This window comes from Sardina pilchardus, chromosome 11 (assembly GCF_963854185.1).
Source record: "Sardina pilchardus chromosome 11, fSarPil1.1, whole genome shotgun sequence".
NCBI lineage: Eukaryota > Metazoa > Chordata > Actinopteri > Clupeiformes > Clupeidae > Sardina > Sardina pilchardus.
In genome coordinates, this window is record NC_085004.1 from 29,538,191 (window position 1) to 29,545,503 (window position 7,313).

General features: G+C 49.7%; 1 protein-coding gene across 1 annotated transcript in view; it reads left to right on the forward strand.

Moving 5' to 3' along the window:
• Window positions 1-3,241: 3,241 nt before the first annotated feature.
• large2 (LARGE xylosyl- and glucuronyltransferase 2) overlaps window positions 3,242-7,313 on the forward strand; it is a 16,518-nt gene continuing 12,446 nt past the window's right edge. Inside the window, exon 1 of the mRNA XM_062549019.1 lies at window positions 3,242-3,365. The gene's annotated coding sequence lies outside the window, so the exon portion shown is untranslated. The remainder of the gene's footprint in view (window positions 3,366-7,313) is intronic.

A 7,313-nucleotide genomic window follows, 5' to 3' on the forward strand; every position in this document is an offset into this window, starting at 1 on the left:
CCTGTCTGTCCCAGCACCCTCCACACAATCAGCACCTGTAACAGCAACACCAGCTGACCAGCTGCCTGCCACTGTGTGTGTGTGTGTGTGTGTGTGTGTGTGTATGTGTGTGTGAGCGTGCGTGTGTGTGTGTGCGTGTGTGTGTGTGTGTGAGCGTGTGTGTGTGTGTGTGCGTGTGTGTGTGTGTGTGTGTGTGTGAGCGTCCGTGCGTGCGTGCGTGCGTGCGTGCGTGCGTGCGTGCGTGTGTGTGTGTTGTGTGTCTGTGCGTGTCTGTGTGTGTAATCACCAATTTGCCCAAATATCAGCGTGTCACCTCTGATAGCCCCTGCCCCTGAGAGCAGCAGCAGAGCAGAACGCTAAGCAGGAGACGCGCTGATGAAAGTGATAAAGCTAATTAGTTCTGCAGGAGGAGTGTTTAAGATCGCTTCTGTTTCAGGCCAGAGCATCCATTTGCCGCACTCTAACTTAGTTACTTTGTGTGTCCACTCTGAAACCTGACCCCCCCTCTTCGCTTGAAATCCGTTTCATTAAACCTGTCAATTTTACATTTTGCTCCCTGTTCCTGTCGGCTACATTAGTATGTGATAATTAAATATTCTTTTGGATGCGTACCAGACATGAGTGCAACATTAGATGTACGTACGTAGATGATCTATTTTTTAACGCAATTAGTCCTGGGTTGGGTGAAATTTTTCTCACAGATTTCCTAGACTTGTTGTCACCTGTGCTAGAATGTCAGATCGTCCTGATTTTAGTAAAAAGCTGTTTTTCATTTGGCTGCATAAATTTGCGGTTCTTCTTGGCATCGCTGTGGCGCGGATGCTACTGCGTCCGGAGGGCAGATGGTGAACTCATAGCCACAAGCACTCAAAGCCTGGCCATTAAGTCGCTCGCTTTTTTTTCTCCTGGACACTGCTGGGAAATGGACGGGAGCTGTGCTCTGCTCCGCTCCAGTAGCCCATCTGGAGTATGAAAGACGTCTGGGCTGGCAGGGCTTAGCACTCTCGCTCACCGCTGGACCCACCTTTCCTGCCCCGCTCTAAAAGTGCCTGTCAAAACCAAAACAAGTTGTCGCTCTGCGTTAGCCGCGCGCGACGCTTTTTTTTTGTTGCCCTCGTTGCCTCCTTCCCTGAGCGGTCACTCATCATTCTGGCGCGTCGTGTCGCTCGTCCTCGGCTGGCGACTCGGCCGTCCACGTTGGCGCTACTCGCCCGCCACCGCCGCGCCGCGCGCTAAATCAACCCGGCGACCGTTCTGAGATCTGGTCGCCATGGTGACCCGTCCCCCCGGTAACTGGGGCTGCGCAGGTCCGGCAGTCGTGTTTCCTGCTGGTCCGACAGGCCTCATGTGATTCACCAGCCTGCGTCGCAGAGAGGGAGAGAGAGAGAGAGAGAGAGAGAGAGAGAAGATTACACACACACACTCACACACACACGCACACACTCACACACACACACACACACACACATGGAGAGAGAGAGAGAGAAGATTACGGTGTTTACCCACTGTTACCTTACTGCTGACCCATGTCACATTGTAGGTCACAATCTGTTTGTTTTTCCTTTTTTTTTCTGTCACGGGGAACGGCGCCCCTGGTGATCGGTAAAGCCCTCCAAAAGTCAATTAAAAGTGTAAATCTAGCACAGACCGAGTGTGTGTACGCACCCGTGTGTGTGTGTGTGTGTGTGTGTGTGTGTGTGTGTGTGTGTGTGCAGACCGGGGGATAAATCTGCACCAGCTCAGCGTGGGACGGCACAGAGGGAAAAGGAACAGGTGACGAGAAACCCAATCCCTCTCACCCCCCCTCCCACTCTCTCAGTGGAAGTAGGCTGTCTCATTCCCAAGGGCCCAGAAGGGAACCTCCCGCACCCCCCACCGCTCTAGCCCAGCCCAGCCCACTCCCCTATCCAGTGTTGCTATCTGGGTTTAACGCTGAGAGGCAACAGCGTGAACTCTGACCCTGTAACGAGACAGGAGCCAGAGGCGTTAACTCATCAGTCGGTCGCTCTGGTCACTGTTATGGACAGGTATGCACGCAGCCAAGAATACCGTGCACTGGCACAGAAAATGGAGCTTTTGTTTGGAGAGGGCTACATTTAAAAGCAAAGCCAAGCACACACACACACACACACACACACACACACACTCACACACGCACACCCACCCACACCCACCCACACACCCACACACCCACACACACACATACACACTTACACACACACACACACACACACACACACACACACACAAACATACACACGCGCACGCAGACTCAAGTACACACTGTCCCTGTTAATGATCTCAGCCAGTGGATAGTGTTTCTTGTTAAAGCTGCTGCATTCCTCCTGTTCTTCCGTCTTTTGTCATGCAGTGATTTAGTCCTGAAAGGTAACACCCGCCCCCCCCAGGCCCCACCCCTGACTCTTACAACGCCCCCCCCCCCCCCCCCTCACCTTACCCCAGCCCACCCCACCTTACCCTAGCCTGCCCGCACCTCTCTGTTCATTTCTCTGTGTCCCCCACGCCTGTCATCACATAAGAGGATAGAGGACATTCAATACAAGTCCAAGAAAGACTTTCAGAAGGGGAGAAAAAAAAGGTAAGAAATAGAAAAAGAGAGAGAGGGAGAAAGGAAGGGGGAGAGAGAGAGGGAGAGAGAGAAAGAAAGAGAGGGGGTGGAGGTGGGGGTAAAAAGAGCTGAAATCAGTGCTTTTTCTCTGGCTGGATGGAGGGAAGGAAGGTGGAGGGAGTGTGTTTACCGAGAAGGTTCTTGAGGATTCATGTCAGTCAGGGCAAAGTCAGCAGCAGCAGAGCACTAACACTCCCTCAGGAGGCAAACTAAAAACACGATAAACAGCTTCGCTCGTTCAGGAAAGAGTTGGAAGAAGATAGCAAAAGTAAAGAGAGAAAAAGAGAGAGAGAGAGAGAGAGAGAGAGAGAGAGAGAGAGAGAGAGAGAGGGAAGGAGTGAGGTACACTGTGAGAGAGAGGGTGCAAGCTTTGATCCTTTTCCTTGGACTCCAACCTGCCAAGGCACGCTACACTAAAAGTGAAGGGGAGAGGGGAGGAGTTGGCTTTCAGTCTCTGGCTCTGTTTCAGTCACACACACACACACACACATACACACATGCGTGCACGCACATACGCACACACAAACAGGTAGAGAGAGGAGTTCAAAGTTCGCTGCCGCAGGATTTTATCGACTCAGAGATCCCTGGCAAGTCTGCCTGAGTAGTTCCATTCAGCATTCAAAGCTCCCGTCAAACGCAGCCCTCCAGGCCGGACGCTTACGCGGGAGAGGGAAAGAGAGAGAGAGAGAGAGACAGACAGACAGAGCCCTGGCCCTTGTCAGGGAGGCACAGATAAGTATGTACCTTCCTTTTCTCCTGGGCTCTCAATGCCGCCTTTGTGTCCATATGCAGGTTTGGGCTGTGATCTCCGGTCCGCTTTGATCGGGTATTTTCTCTGACTCTGCCTATTATCATCTTTGTCCGCCTCATGCGCTCTGAATCACTGAAGGCTTTGCCTGTGCTCCTGAATGCATATAAAATCGTTATTGTGTGAATAGGTGTGTGTGTCTCTGTGTGTGTGTGTGTGTGTGTGTATTCATTTCCTCCTGTTATGTGTAAACATTCTGCGATAAAACCCCTGTCTTGGTTTTGCACAGTCCTGTGAAAGAGGGCTTCTTGTAGGTATCCAAGTAATACCAGGTTTTTTGCCTATGTAGGTCAGGGAGCTGACGTACACGCCGAACGCTCCCACAATGTAGGCACTGCTCAGTTTACTCAGCTGATCCAACAGCTAAATAAATCTAAAGAGCAGTTTACTCCTCACTGGGGACTAGGATGCCCGCCATGCCAGGATGCTTGAATTCACTGCCAGCATGATGCACTGAAAGATCTGACCCATACAATAGACTGAGTGTATTTATAATCGACTTTATTCGTCACCACACTCATTTAGTCTCTGAATAGGAGAAGTGTTCTGCAAAACAGAGGCACGCCTTCCTTCTCTTGTTTGTTCTGCAGTTCACTGATGTGTGTTTGATGGGAACTCTCCTGCCAGCACGGACCGGATAGTTTTTGTTGGTGACAAAACACAGGGGCAAAGTGCATTGTGCGGACGCACTGAAAATGCATGCTCCATCTCACCCAGTTGATAGAGAACTGAACCGAAAAATCGGCCTCCTTCAACACCAATCTAAGATGTGACTTAATGAAGGTAGACTTTTTTCAAAGCCAATTCACCTTCAATTTATTTCATTGCTGATTAACTAAAGAAACAACAGCAACTTCTATGCCTCGATTATCCATTCATTTCCAAACAATTACTCCTCATCTTGTGAAGCACTTGTGGAGTTACTCGAGCAGAAGTGCATCACTTCCTTTGGAAGTCTTTTTGGTAGAACCATTTAAAAGGTTGTGTGTGTGGTGTGGAGGTACACACACAGATTTTTTACAACACACACACCCAGCTCACTAGCCTTAGTTTTGAGTCCACTCGTGGGACATGTATGGTAGCTGGTTGGTGGGGAAGGGGGATGGAGGGTTATAAAAATGGGACATTTTCATGTTGGACTGCCTTCCTGATTGCTTTGCCATCTGGATGTGTATGGATATATATGCTTTTGGTCTAAGCCTCTTGGAGACGTGCCCGCGAAAGCCGTCTTCACATGGGAGTTGGAAAATGACAGCTTCCACTAGTGGATGAACTCTGTTAAGTAAAGCAAAGTTTTATTTTCATTTGATTTTGTTTAAAGAGGGCTTTGGAGTTTTTAATAATGTGCAGCTGAACGTAACTCTTGTGAAGAGCCGCCTTTCTCTCTCCATATTTTTTTTTACTTCTCTCCCTCTCTCTCTCTCTCTCCTTCTCTCCCCCTCCCTCTCTCTCTCCCTCCCTCCTTCTCTCTCTCTCTCTCTCTCCCTCCCTCTGTCTGTAGTGCTGTGGAGTGATTCTGGTGGAGGGGTCGGGGGACTGGCAGACGCCTGAGAGATAGAAGCTTATTTGTGGCGTTGGCGCAGGAGGGGGGAGGAGGGAGGAAGATTAGCTGGCTTTGGGCCTCAAAGGGACAAGCAGACCATGCGAAGGCATATGAAGAAAAAGAGAGCGCGCGGGAGAAAAAGAGTACAGTGTTTTTGAAGATTACCACCATAAAGCTCTGAGTATCAGACCCAGGAAACAGACTTAAGAAACCGACTCCTCCAAGTGATGTGTCATGATCTGTGGCTAGAAAGAGGTTTTTGGGGAGGGAAGGGGCGAGGTGGGGGAGGTAGGGGGGGGTCCCTTTTTTCCCTCTGATGGTCTTTAGGCTGGCGGGTTTGGACTGAAAAGGGCTCTTCGCGTCGATGCGCTGCTGAAATGTTCGGTGCTTTGAGCGGTCACAGAATGGAGGGATTGACCAATGTCCCACAGGCTCCTGAGGTCCAGAGGCCAGGAGGCGAGGGGGGGTATTAGTCCCCCCCCCCAACCCCCTTGATAAGCGCAGGAATGGGGTTGCATAGGGACGGGATTGATCCGAGCACTTGTGTTTCGTTGATGTGGATGAATGGATCGTCAATCAGCTGCCATTTAACACACTGTTTTTCTGCTCTCAATGAAAGGAGGGTGTTCAATATCGCACGCTAGCTTTCCAGTTACAGAGTGGAAATTAAATGTCCCTCCATTGACATGTAAACTTTCCCACTGCAAGAAGACCAGGAGGTTGAAGGATCTCGCAAGAATCTAGCACTTGGACATTCACTATTATGCACAGTGCAGAAGAGATTGTACTTTTTGTGGGGGCTTGTGAGTGTGTGTGTGTGTGTGTGTGTGTGTGTGTGTGTGTGTGTGTGTGTGTGTGTGTGTGTGTGTGTGTGTGTGTGTGTGTGTGTGTGTGTCTGTGTGTGTGTGTGTGTGTGTGGTGGCTCTGAGCGTCTGTGAGTGTGTGCATATGTGAGGAGCAGATTGATTGGACCTTAATCAGAGAGCTCCTCAGGCTGATTAATGCACAGAGTGAAAGGCCACTCATTCTAGGCCAAGCCTGCTGGAGCAGAAGCAGGAGCAGAGGCAGGAGCAGAGCTCTGGCCATGGCATCAAATGCTCTCCCTTCCCCTTGAATCACATTATCATACTTTCAACACGCCTTGATTGACATCAAGGGCAGCCTGCCTCCCTCCCATTACTCCTTCAGCACCTGTCTCTTCTTTCCCTCCCTCTGATTCTCTCTATCTCTCGCTTTCTCGCTCTTTCTTTTTCTCTCTTACACACAGACAGACACACACACACACACACACACACACACACACACACACACACACACACACATATACACACACACACACAATCTCTCTCTCTCCCTTTGTGTGTGTGCATATGTGTGTGTGTGTGTGTGTGTGTGTGTGTGTGTGTGTGTGTGTGTGTGTGTGTTTGTGTGTGTGTGTGTGTGTGTGTGTGTGTGATTTTCCTCACGTTTCAGTGTTGTTGTTTTTTAATCTCACCTTTATTTAACTCTCCCTTCACCGCTCTGTCACATAAGCCCCGTGTGTAAGGGCATGTCAGAGCTGAAGCAGTTCATGGGCCTCCCCTGTGCATGACACGCGAAGAGCAGCTCAACTGTAAATGTTCAATCATTGGCCACATATTTCATTTTCATGGCTGTCGTTTAATCATGCCTCCTTTGTTCTTTCATCCTTTCAATTCTTTTCTGTTTTTTTTTTTTTTTTTGTTAAACCACTGCTGCAATCCCAGTGGATCATAAGCGTTTTGTTTTGTTGCTTGTTCAACAAAAGATCCTCATTAAACTCCCCGTTCGAGGCCTCCATATATCTCCTATCCTGGTTGAGTTTACGAGTGCTCTGGGCCAGGGCCCATCACCCCTTATAGCCATCCTAACAGCGTGCATCACGGCGGCGGGAATTCACAGCACCCCGAATAGCATCAGCTCTATGTTCCAGCCCACAATGAAAGCATGAACAGCCTCGTGTGTGTACGTGTGTGTGTGTGTGTGTGTGTGTGTGTGTGTGTGTGTGTGTGTGTGTGTGTGCGAGCATGTGTGTGTGTATGTGTACATGTAGTTGTGCGTGTGCATGTCTGTGCGTGTGTATGTGTATGTATGTGTAAGTGTATGTGTATGTCTATGTCTCTGTGTGTGTGTGTGCGTCTGAGACAGAGAAAGAGAGAGGATCGAGAGAGCAAAAGATGAAGAGAGGGAGAAACAAAGGTCTCTGTTCATACGTGTGACCTCACCTCTCTGGCAGTGCAGTAATTTTACCTCCACGGAACAGAGATTACCCCCGAGGGAGGGAGGGAGAGAGAGGGAGAGAGAGAGAGAGAGAG